The sequence below is a fragment of the Triticum dicoccoides genome, chromosome 6A (genome assembly GCF_002162155.2).
Source record: "Triticum dicoccoides isolate Atlit2015 ecotype Zavitan chromosome 6A, WEW_v2.0, whole genome shotgun sequence".
In the NCBI taxonomy this organism is placed as follows: domain Eukaryota; kingdom Viridiplantae; phylum Streptophyta; class Magnoliopsida; order Poales; family Poaceae; genus Triticum; species Triticum dicoccoides.
The window spans coordinates 67,889,685-67,900,920 of record NC_041390.1 but is presented as its reverse complement, the minus strand read 5'-3'; the positions used below and the strand labels follow the sequence as shown (position 1 = coordinate 67,900,920).

Below are 11,236 nucleotides of genomic sequence, written 5' to 3'. Positions count from 1 at the left end.
TTGCAGAAAATTAGAGAAGAAAGGTTTCGCTGTAAAGGTCTTGTTGCAGAAAATTAGAGAAGAATGGGTTTCACAACAAAGGTCTTATTGCAGGAAGTTAGAAAAGAAAAAGTTTCACAACAAGCATATTATAGTAAAAAATTAGAGAAGAGAAATTGACAGGTCCAGTAATAGAAAGCTCGCGAGGCGGCGGATCTTTTTAAAAGATCTGCCAGCCAACACGTAGCCTTTCTTTTTTATTTAGTTGGACAATACCGATGTTTCATTAGCCAACTCGCTCAATAATATTGCTGGCCACATGACAAATGCATCACCTGGAACGGGCGCACGGCATCCAACCACACGCGGCGGAGTTCTTGGTCACCAGTAGCAGCTAAGAGCATCTTCAACAACAGAGCTAAAAAATGGCCGAAGATATCAAAATTGAATATTTTTTGCGCGGATCAAATAAGGCCGCAAGCATACCTAAAATTGTATAGGGACGAAAAGTTTTTGGACCGCAACAGTCACTTACGTTCGCTAGGAGGCATGACATTTGTGAATATTTTTATGGCAAATTACGTTAGGAGGAGGGGGGGGGGGATTTCTTCAGACACATGTTAATTTCCGATAAAAGAAGGATTTGTTGTAAAATTGCCGTGTTTGCTTTACAAAGTTACCATGGTCTGCACATTATAATTGCTGTGAAAAACATTTATTTTGCGAACCTCTCCCAGCGGACATTTGATGAATAACATTAACTTTTTTTAACCATCATGGCCCTACATTGACACATGGCGCTGCCGGGGGTTTGGCACACCACCTGTCCATGTGGTTGGCTGGTGGACCACCTCTGGCACATTTTTGCTCCATAATTCTTCAAAAATTCATTCTTTGTTTTGAACTCCGAGGAATTGCTATCTCTGATGTTGTTTTTCCTGGTCAGATTTTTAGATGATGGTAATCTCCCTCTCTTGTTGTATCTTGCATTTTAAGAGAGAAAAATCATTAGAATTGCATCATATTGTGAAATATAATATTGAAATAAGATAAATAACAATAAGAAATAATGATGCAAAATGGGTCTATCAGCCGCTAGCTGGCCATGACTAACGTCGCCGCCACACGCACCACACATTGACGCAAATCTCTTGTCGCACAGCTAGCCCCGACCACCCTTCCTCGCATAGACCGGACAACCTCCTCGCTGCTAAATGACACCGGTCTGCTGTCACGCTGAGTAGAACTCGATATTCACCTCTTGACCACTGTGTCGCCGGGTAATTTCTAATTATCTTCAGAGTAGTGGATTCTTGTTATCCATTGATTGAACTGAGCATGATTAATGCATTTAATTATGAATTCATACGTGGAAATACAAGATACAAATATTTTTGTCTCGGTGAATCAGAGGGTTGTTTGTACCTAACGCGTAATATTTTTTTGATAAGTGCATTTTACTTTAAGAAGATCACTAAAATAAGACATAATAAGGTAGATATTAGTATCTTGCGAGTAACTTGGTTGTTAATATATAAGATAAAAATTCAGTGAGAACAAAAGGTATCGAGTTGCCAATAATGCCTAAAAAGTTTGTAACCTTCATTAGCCTGGCCCACCCAACTTTTCTGTGAAGCTCCGCCACTGATTAAGAGTCCTTTATTATTGAACTATATCATGCATTCTTATTGAAAACCTACATTTTATGGTCTATATCTTTCATTTAAATAAAATGTTACTTCCTCCGCCCCATAATATACTAGTGCCAAAAACACTCTTCTATTATGAAACGGAGAGAGTATTTGAAATATAGCAGGCAACAAAGCCAATACTTTTGGCGGGGATTTGGAACACCCTGTGGTCTGGCGGCGGCCGGATGGTGGGAGTCGTGGACTCATGGGAGGAGCTCATGATACAGGTGTTGGTTGGTGACCATGGCCGTGTGGGCGACATGAGCTTTGGTGGTTGGCGTGCTATACCCGTGGTGCGGCAGATGATGTTGGCCGCACCCAGGTCGGAGGATGAGCATGTGTGCTGGCGTGAAAACATCGTCTGCCTCTGGCCAGACCGATGATGGCGGCGTCTGTGGGTGCTGCCCCCCTTATTGAAGGCTTCATCATGGTTGCTCCTTTTCCTCCGCGGTGCTCTAGGTGAAAACTTTGATCCTTTGGATCTGGCAGTGGCGGTGCTCTAGCATCGTGCCCTTCATTAAGGTACCATCATCGAGCTCATGGTACGTCGGCGCTCAGACTCGTCTCTTCGGTGCTTGTCCACGGTTGAGAGTTTCATCATCTCCATGGTCATGCTTATTGTACTTGTTTCACTTGGAGTTGTATGGAGTGGTGTCTCTCGACCGAAACACCTTTGTATATTGCCTCAGGTGTGTGTGGCGTCGTGTTGTATGGATCATTCGTATGGTGGTCATTGCTTTATATATATATAAAGCGGGATGACAACCTTTTTTCGGTATAGCGTGTATAGCACCTGTAGTAGGCGCCGCTATTTCGCCTTACCGTGGTATTTTTTCGTTGGTATTGCCCCATGTGTCATGGAACTCTTTGAATTTGTTGGCCTTATCTTCGAACCACTCACTTTGTATTCTGGTGAAAGTACACGCAAACTGAAAGTTGCTACTTCTTGAGCTTGCGTTGATTTTTCCTTTGAAGAGGAAAGGGTGATGCAGCAAAGTAGAGATAAGTATTTTCCTCGGTATGAGAACCAAGGTATCAATCCAGTAGGAGACAACACACAAATCACCAATACCTTCACAAACAGTCAAACAACTTGCACCCAACGCGATAAAGGGGTTGTCAATTCCTTCACGGTTACTTGTAAAAGTGAGATCTGATAGAGATAGATGAAACTAAGCAAAGATAAAGTAAATATTTTTGGTATTTTTGGTTTATAGATCATAAAGTAAAAGATTGCAAAATAGTAGATCGGAAACTAATATTGTAGATCAGAAACTTGTTTGATGGAAAATAGACCTGCGGTCCATATGTTTCACTAGAGGCTTCTCTCATGATAGCAAATAATACAGTGGGCGAACAAATTACTGTCGAGCAATTGATAGAAAAGCGCAAAGTTATGATGATATTTAAGGTAATGATTATGAAATATAGGCATCACGTCCGTGTCAAGTAGACCGAAACGATTCTGCATCTACTACTATTACTCCACACATGGACCGACTCCTGCCTGCATCTAGAGTATTAAGTTCATGAAGAACAGAGTAAGGCATTAAGTAGGATAACATGATGTAGAGGAATTAACTCAAGCAATATGATGAAAACCCCATATTTTTATCCTCGATGGCAACAATACAATACATGCCTTGCTGCCCCTACTATCACTGGGAAAGGACACCGCAAGATTGAACCAAAAGCTAAGCACTCCTCCCATTGCAAGAAAAACCAATCTAGTTGGCCAAACCAAACCGATAGTTCGAAGAGAATTACAAAGATATCAAATCATGCATAAAAGAATTCAGAGAAGATTCAAATAATATTCATACATAAGCTGATCATAAATCCACAATTCATCAGACCTCGACAGACACACGGCAAAAGAAGATCACATCGGATAGATCTCCAAGAACATCAAGGAGAACATGGTATTGAGAATCAAAGAGAGAGAAGAAGCCATCTAACTACTAGATATGGACACGTAGGTCTGTGGTAAACTACTCACGCTTCAATGAAAGGGCAATAAAGTTGATGTAGAAGTCATCCGTGATCGAATCCCCCTCCGGCAGGGTGCCGAAAAAGGTCCCTAGATGGGATCTCACGGGTACAGAAGGTTGCGGCGGTGGAAAAGTGCTTTTGTGGATGCCTCTGGTGGTTTGGAAATATATGTGAATATATAGGCTAAGGAATTAGGTCAGGGGAGTCATGAGGGGGTCACAAGGGTGGGGGCGCGCCCTACCCTCTTGGGCACGCCCCCCCCTCTTATGGCCACCTCGTGGCTCTTCTGACTTGATCTCCAAGTTTCTAGGGTGTCTTCTGGTCCAAGAAAAATCATTGCGAATGTTTCATTCCGTTTGGACTCTGTTTGGTATTCCTTTTCTACGAAACTCAAAAACAAGGAAAAAACAGAAACTAGAACTGGGCTCTAGGTTAATAGGTTAGTTCCAAAAATAATATAAAATAGCATATTAATGCCTATAAAACATCCAAAAGAGATAATATAATAGCATGGAACAATAAAAAATTCTAGCTACATTGGAGACGTATCAAAAGTCAGCTTGGGTAAATTGCTTTCCAATATTATGGCGATCCTTTAATGAAATACTGGGAACCACATGAGAGACAGTAAATTTCTTTGATCTACCCAGCATTGCGCAGACTGATGTTCCCCTTGAGGATTTAGAGCACCCTTTCAGTAAAGAGGAAATTGATTCAATCAGAAAGGAAATGCCCTCAGATAAAGCCCCAGTGCCAGATGGATTTAATGGGTATTTTCTCAAAGCTTGTTGGGATATTATTGCTGGAGATTTCTATGAACTTATTGAAGATTTTGATCATGGTAGAATCAATCTTCAATCAATCAACAACTCTTTCATCCCCCTCATTCCAAAAAGACACAATCCTATGTCTCCTAATGATTTCAGGCATATTTCTCTATTGAATTGCACAGTCAAAATTATCACCAAGCTTTTGGCCAATAGACTTCAAAAGGTGACTCTGAAGATTGTCCAGACTAATCAATATGGTTTTCTAAAATCAAGATCAATAGAAGATTGCTTAGCTTAGGCTTTTGAATTCATCCATTAGTGCAAACAATCAAAAATCGAGCTCATCATCCTAAAGCTTGATTTTGAAAAGGCTTTTGATCTTATTGAACACAATGCCATAATTAACATTCTTAAAGCTAGAGGCTTTGGAAAGAGATAGATAATGTGGATTAAAATGCTCCTGGATTTTGGATCTTCATCAGCTTTACTGAATGGCATTCCTGGCAAACAATTTCAATGCAAAAAAGGGGTTAGACAAGATGATCCTTTATCTCTCCTTTGTTGTTTGTGCTAGCAGCTGATCTAATTGAAACAGTGCTAAAAAAGGAAATGCAAGGTAATATCATTCAAGCCCCTATTCCCTGCCAGACAAACCCAGACTTCCAAGTCATCCAATATGTAGATGATACAGTGATGATTTTGCCTGTAGTGCCTAGACAAATCAGGCAACAATCTTTTGAAGCACTATGTTGCTCAGACTGGGTTAAAATTTAATTATGGAAAATCTGTGGTGATTCCTCTTAATGTGATCCCTCAAAATCTGGATATAATTCTTAATGATCTGGGATGTAAATAAGGAAGTTTTTTTTACTTATTTGGTTCTGCCTCTGAGTGACCACAGACCGAAACTAGAAGATTTCGATCCCATATGCGAACAAATTGAAAGAATGTTGAGTGGCTACTCCAGCCTACTTTCTTATGATGGTAGGCTACTCCTAACTAAATCAGTGTTCTCTGCATTGCCTATTTTCTTCATGAGTACTTGGGCTCTTCCTGCAAGCACCATCGAGAAAATAAACAAATATTGGAGGCATTTCTTTTGGAGAAAATTTGGTCAAGAACAACAGGGCCCAACTCTTATTTCCTGGAAGAAGGTATGCCAGCCAAAGGGTCAGGGGGATTAGGAATTCTGGATAATGCTCTCTGTAACAAGACACTCCTGGTGAAGAACCTACACAAGTTTTTCAACAAAGAGGATCTTCCATGGGTTAAATTAATCTAGAGCACTTATTATAATACACAACTTCTAGGGCACGAGATGGAGAGCCATTTAAAGCTCCACCCACTATTCAAAGAAAATTACAAATTTACAATGAGCAATGAACAGACCGTCATATTATGGCATGACAAGTGGCTTGATACTACTCTTATTAGCAAATTCCCGGAATTGCATTCCTTTGTCAAAACTGATTTACAGATAGCAACCACATGGATCTCGGAAAGAAACCCACATCAACTTCTCCACACTCCACTCTCAAAACTAGAATACAGGCAACCTAATGATCTCCAAGGACTAGTGAACATGCATTGGAGTGATCAAAGAAGGGACAAATGGAAGGGCTCTGGGCAAGGTCAACACTACTCTTCAATCAAAATGTATAAAGCTATCTGGCCCAAGACTGATGAAGGCCATTTCCTGGTCAAATGGATCTGGAAGACTTCTAACAGACTTGGGCATAATATTTTCTTCTGGCTTCTACTCCATGATAGAGTCAAGACAAGAAATTTGCTGAGGAGGAAACATATGCATCTAGACAACTATAATTGTGTCTACTGTAATAAGCAATCAGAAGAAACCTGGAGACATCTTTTCTGGGATTGTACCTTTGCACAAGAATGCTGGGAGTGCATCTTCCAAACAGAAAACTAGGAATATCAAGCTTGGATGACATCATGATACTGCACGCTGCACTTCCAAAAGAATTTGCTCTGGATATTATCATACAAGCATGCTAGAGAATTTGGACAGAAAAATCTTTAGACAAGATGTGCCTAGTATTAACTGCTGGAAATATTGGATGAAAGAAGATTTGGCCCTATTGCAACATAGAATCAAAGCAAAGTTTTTCGACAGTTTCGGGGAATGGTCTGCTAGACATTCACTACTGGAATCGCCCTATACGCCGAGTGCCACGGACACTCGGCAAAGGCCCAAAAACTGCCGGCAACACCTTTGCCGAGTGTCACCTTCGGCAAAAGCCACCCGGCGTACACCTCTTTGGCAAACAGGAATTTGCCGAGAGCCAGAACACGGGCACTCGGCAAAGCCTTTGCCGAGAGCTAAACAGCCCGTCTTGGCAAAATAAAGCAGCTAACGGATAACAATCCGTTAACTCCAGACATGTGGGACCACGTCAACTTTGCCGAGACCCCCTCTCGGCAAAGAGAAATACTAGGAGGCTGACACGTGTCGTGTCCTGACATGTGGGACCATGACAACAGGCCGAGGGCCAACTTTACCGAGAGCCACAAAGAGCCCCAGTAGGAGGCTGATGCCTATCGCCTCCTGACATGTGGGAGCACGAGAACCGGCCGAGGGCCAAATTTGTCGAGTGACACTCTCGGCAAAGAGAACCAGTAGGAGGCTGACACATGTCGCCTCCTGACATGTGGGACCACGAGAATAGGCTGAGGGCCAGCTTTGTCGAGAGCCACTCTCGGCAAAGAGAACTAGTAGGAGGCTGACACGTGTCGCCTCCTGACATGTAGGGCCACGAGAACAGGCTGAGGGCCATCTTTCCCGAGAGCCACTCTCGGCAAAGAGAACCAGTCGGAGGCTGACACCTGTTGCCTGACCACGAGAACAGGCTGAGGCCCATCTTTGCCGAGAGCCACTCTCGGCTAAGAGAACCAGTAGGAGGCTGACACGTGTTGCATCCTGACATGTGGGACCACAACAATAGGCTGAGGGCCATCCTTGCCGAGAGCCACTCTCGGCAAAGAGAACCAGTAGGAGGCTGAATCCTGTTGCCTCCTGACATGTGGGACCACGACAACAGGCCAAGGGCTAACTTTGCCGAGAGCCACTCTCGGCAAAGGGAACCAGTAGGAGGCTGACACGTGTCGTGTCCTAACATGTGGGACCACGAGAACAGGCTAAGGGCTAACTTTGCCGAGAGCCACTCTCGGCAAAGGGAACCAGTAGGAGGCTGACACGTGTCGTGTCCTGACATGTGGGCCCACGAGAACAGGCCGGGGCCAACTTCGCCGAGAGCCACCGCCGGCAATTCTTTTCCCTTTACTGAGAGCCCTCTCGGTAAAGTTGTCAGGGGCAACATAGGTTATTATCGTTTACTAAGAGGCCTCTCGGTAAAGGTGTCAGGTTCTACTGGCTGGTACACTTTTACCGAGAGGCCTCTCGATAAAGGGTGCATGCTGGTCCAGTTTCACAGTCATTACCGAGAGGCACCCTCGGTAATGATGTGCCCAACAGCCTTTTTCATTTCTATTTCTTTCCTGCAGTGAAACATATACAACAGCAACATATAGTTCATCACAAATAGAACATGTCACATATAGGCATCATTGAACAAAAGAAACAATGATTCTGAAAAACATTCCACATAAAAGCAATAGTGCATAAAAGGTGAAATAGTAGTCAAGACACTCAACTACCACAAGTTTACAAGTCTCAAGATGCAAGACTTCTGAACATACAAGGAACATTTTCAAACATAACATAACATGAAGTTCACGCGATTTTGGAGATCGGAGTGATAACGTGAACATTAGAAGGCATCATTCCGTTTGCTGTCCCAACTCCACCAACCGGAGTGATACCATCAACATTAGAAGGCATCATTCCGTTTGTTGCCCCAACTCCACCAACTTGAGGTGGAACTACCGGAACATTGTTCGACCCTTGTGATGGGTTGAGCTGTGATGGATTGACCCAATAGTGAGATGAATGCATATGGTAATGCCGAAAATGGTGATAGAAATAGTTTGAACGAAACTCACAATGTTCCACTCTAGCATCGGTGGTATCTCTGGCACTAGTTGGCCTTGCATGGAATAAAGATTGGCCACCACATGTTGTAAAGACTTCATTAGATCATTTTGTGCCTTCAGCTTGGCCCAGTTTTCATCTCGTTCTTTCTCGGTGTCAATCAGTCAAGTCTACAATATGGCAATGCAAATGTCATTCATGTTGAAATGCAAATATGCACGACCATGAAGGATCAATGAAGAAGCACTGACCTGAATATCCTCAATAATGCTCATGAAATGTGGTATGTGACGCTCTACGGTAGGAGTAGAGCCAATACTCATAGCACGGAGCGTGTTGACTCTCGGAAGGGAGAAGGTTATGATAGAATCAAGGTGAACCGCCATCCGGCCATTCGGTCTACCGCATGCCGCGACAATGGCCACAAGAGGGTCAAACGGTAGCACATGAGGATCAGCGTCAGGCCCGTACGTCTCCTTCAATTTTTCGGTGTAGTTCTCTCCATCTGACCGGGCTTTATAGCTGATCCAGTCCCTCTCCGGGTGGAGAGGGTCCTTGTCCTTGTCACCTTTGGTACGTCTGATGGTCCATGCATCGAAGTAAGTGATATCATTGCCAGTGTCTTCTTTCTGCAAAAAAAGCGATCCAAACAATCAAGGGAATGCTCATAAATGAAAGATAACATGATGAAAAGAAAAGGATGTGGTTGCCTACATGTTTTGAGACGACACCTGGGATTGTGAGTTTGACTTGACGGTGTCCTCGACAGCCCATCAACTTACGTCATTCAGATATTGCTTTGTGTTCATCCTGCCACCCTGGATCTGTCCACCGTTTGATGATCTTCTCCCAGCACGGACGTTTGTCAGTGCACCACCGAGGAATCACCTGTAAATCAAACAAATACATCTTAGTAAGGATTCTAATTTTGCGGTAATGTAGGGAATATCAAGCATCCATCGTCACCTGCTTTGAAGTAATTGTCCCATGAAAGATGCTTCCCTCGAGCCTCCTGTTTGGAAATCTTCTGGTTGAGATAGTCTGCGTGATACTTGACCACTAACCGGACGCGCTCCTCATAGTGCATGTCGTGGACTAGTTTCTTGGCAATATTCTCAACCATCACATTTGCACGATCCTTCTGACCCTCAACGCATGTATAGAAATCCTACAAACATGCATACATGTGAGAAGGGTTAAATTATGACTATGGCAAATTTAAACATTTTGGTATTGGCATTTAGGTGTTTGAAAGGACTTACCCAGAAATCGTTGACCACTCGCATGGCTCTGTTATCATAAACCCTCTGACGCATATCCAGGAAATCCGGTGCAAGTTTGTAGTGATCCCATGACCAAGCTGGCTCAATGATACCGTTCGGCAAAGTGACCAGTCCAGGATAATTTAACCTACAAAGACCCCAATGATGCCACTCGGCTACCGTGGCAGACGCCTCTCACCACCTTTTACTAAGCTTCTGCATTACGAAGCGTGAAGTCATATTATATGTGAGGAAATGACAAAAGGTACAATTTATACGAGATGAGTCGAGATAACCACTTACTTCTCTCCCATTGGTTTAATCAACACGTCTCTATGCACATATGGACGTCTTGGAAGCTTTGAAGGACCACGCAACCACGCTTTCCCTCTAAAGTAGTGCTGATAGTCGAACCGCTCGGTTGTGAGCCGCTCACCTCATGGTGCTCTGTCACCCGTGAGGGTCCATCCCCACCCTCAGAAACCTGACGAACAACCAGCCTCCTCTCGGCGGCGGCGTCCTCCACCACCTCCTCCTCCTCCACCACCTCCTCCACAAAATCCTCCTCGTCCTCCTCCTCGCTCACCTCATCCCCATCCTCTGTTTCCTCCTCCTGTGCACGAGGAAGCACTGCATCAGAGGGTCCAGGAGAAGAAAGAGGTGCTCTACTCCGGGCTGCTTTACGTACTCCCCGTCCGCCGCCTCCTTCTGCCTCACCTACCCCCCTCCTCGTCCCCCTACTCCCCCTCCTACTCCCCCTCCTCATCCCCCTACACTACAGGAATCAAAAACTTTGTCGTCCGCCATAGCGGACGACAAAGACCTTTGCCATCCGCCAGCAAACGACAACAGGTCTGGCTGAACGAGCTACGGCAAAGGGCTCTTTGCCGTCTGCTGGCGGACGACAAAGATGAAAAGGCCTTTGCCATCTGCTGGCAGACGACAAATCCTTTGGACGGTATAGAAAAGGTACCAGCCCCGTTAGGGGGCTAACAACTCTCTTTGCCGTCTGCCTCATAGTCAACGGATGGCAAAGAAATTTTAGTTAATTAAAAAAATACGGCTGTACTACTCGGTGCTGGAGTGACGTGGTCGTTCAGGCGGCAGGTGAGCGTGTCCAGCAGCAAGATGGCGGCCGGCGGTCCTATGGTGAGCACGTCCGGCGGCCTGAGGTCGTTCTGGCAAAGAGGAGGCTGGGAGGCTCGGGTGCGGCAGGGTCCGGCGAGGGGCGGCCGCGGCGGAGCCCGTTGAGGGTCGGAGAGGAGGAGCCTGGGGCTTTTACGCTCGAGGTAGAGAGGAGGAGGCTCGGGGAGGAGGAGTCTGGCAGGGGGCGGCCGTGGCGGAGTCCGATGAGGGGCGGCGAGGAGGAGGAGGCTGGGGAGCTCGATTGCCGCAGGGTCCAGCGAGGGGCGGCCGCGGACGGGTCCAGCGAGGGGCGGCCACGACGGAGTCCGGCGAGGGGGCGGCCGTGGCGGAGTATGGCGAGGGAGCGGCCGTGGCGGTGTCCAGCGAGGGGCGACTGTGGAGGGGATC

General features: G+C 45.2%; 1 long non-coding RNA gene across 1 annotated transcript; it reads right to left on the bottom strand.

Moving 5' to 3' along the window:
* Positions 1-8,135: 8,135 nt before the first annotated feature.
* Positions 8,136-9,048, bottom strand: LOC119316355. The gene is made up of 3 exons (XR_005152887.1): positions 8,693-9,048; positions 8,453-8,611; positions 8,136-8,369 (listed from the first exon to the last, which is right to left on the bottom strand). It is a non-coding gene; the product is annotated as an uncharacterized LOC119316355 (long non-coding RNA).
* Positions 9,049-11,236: the final 2,188 nt, after the last annotated feature.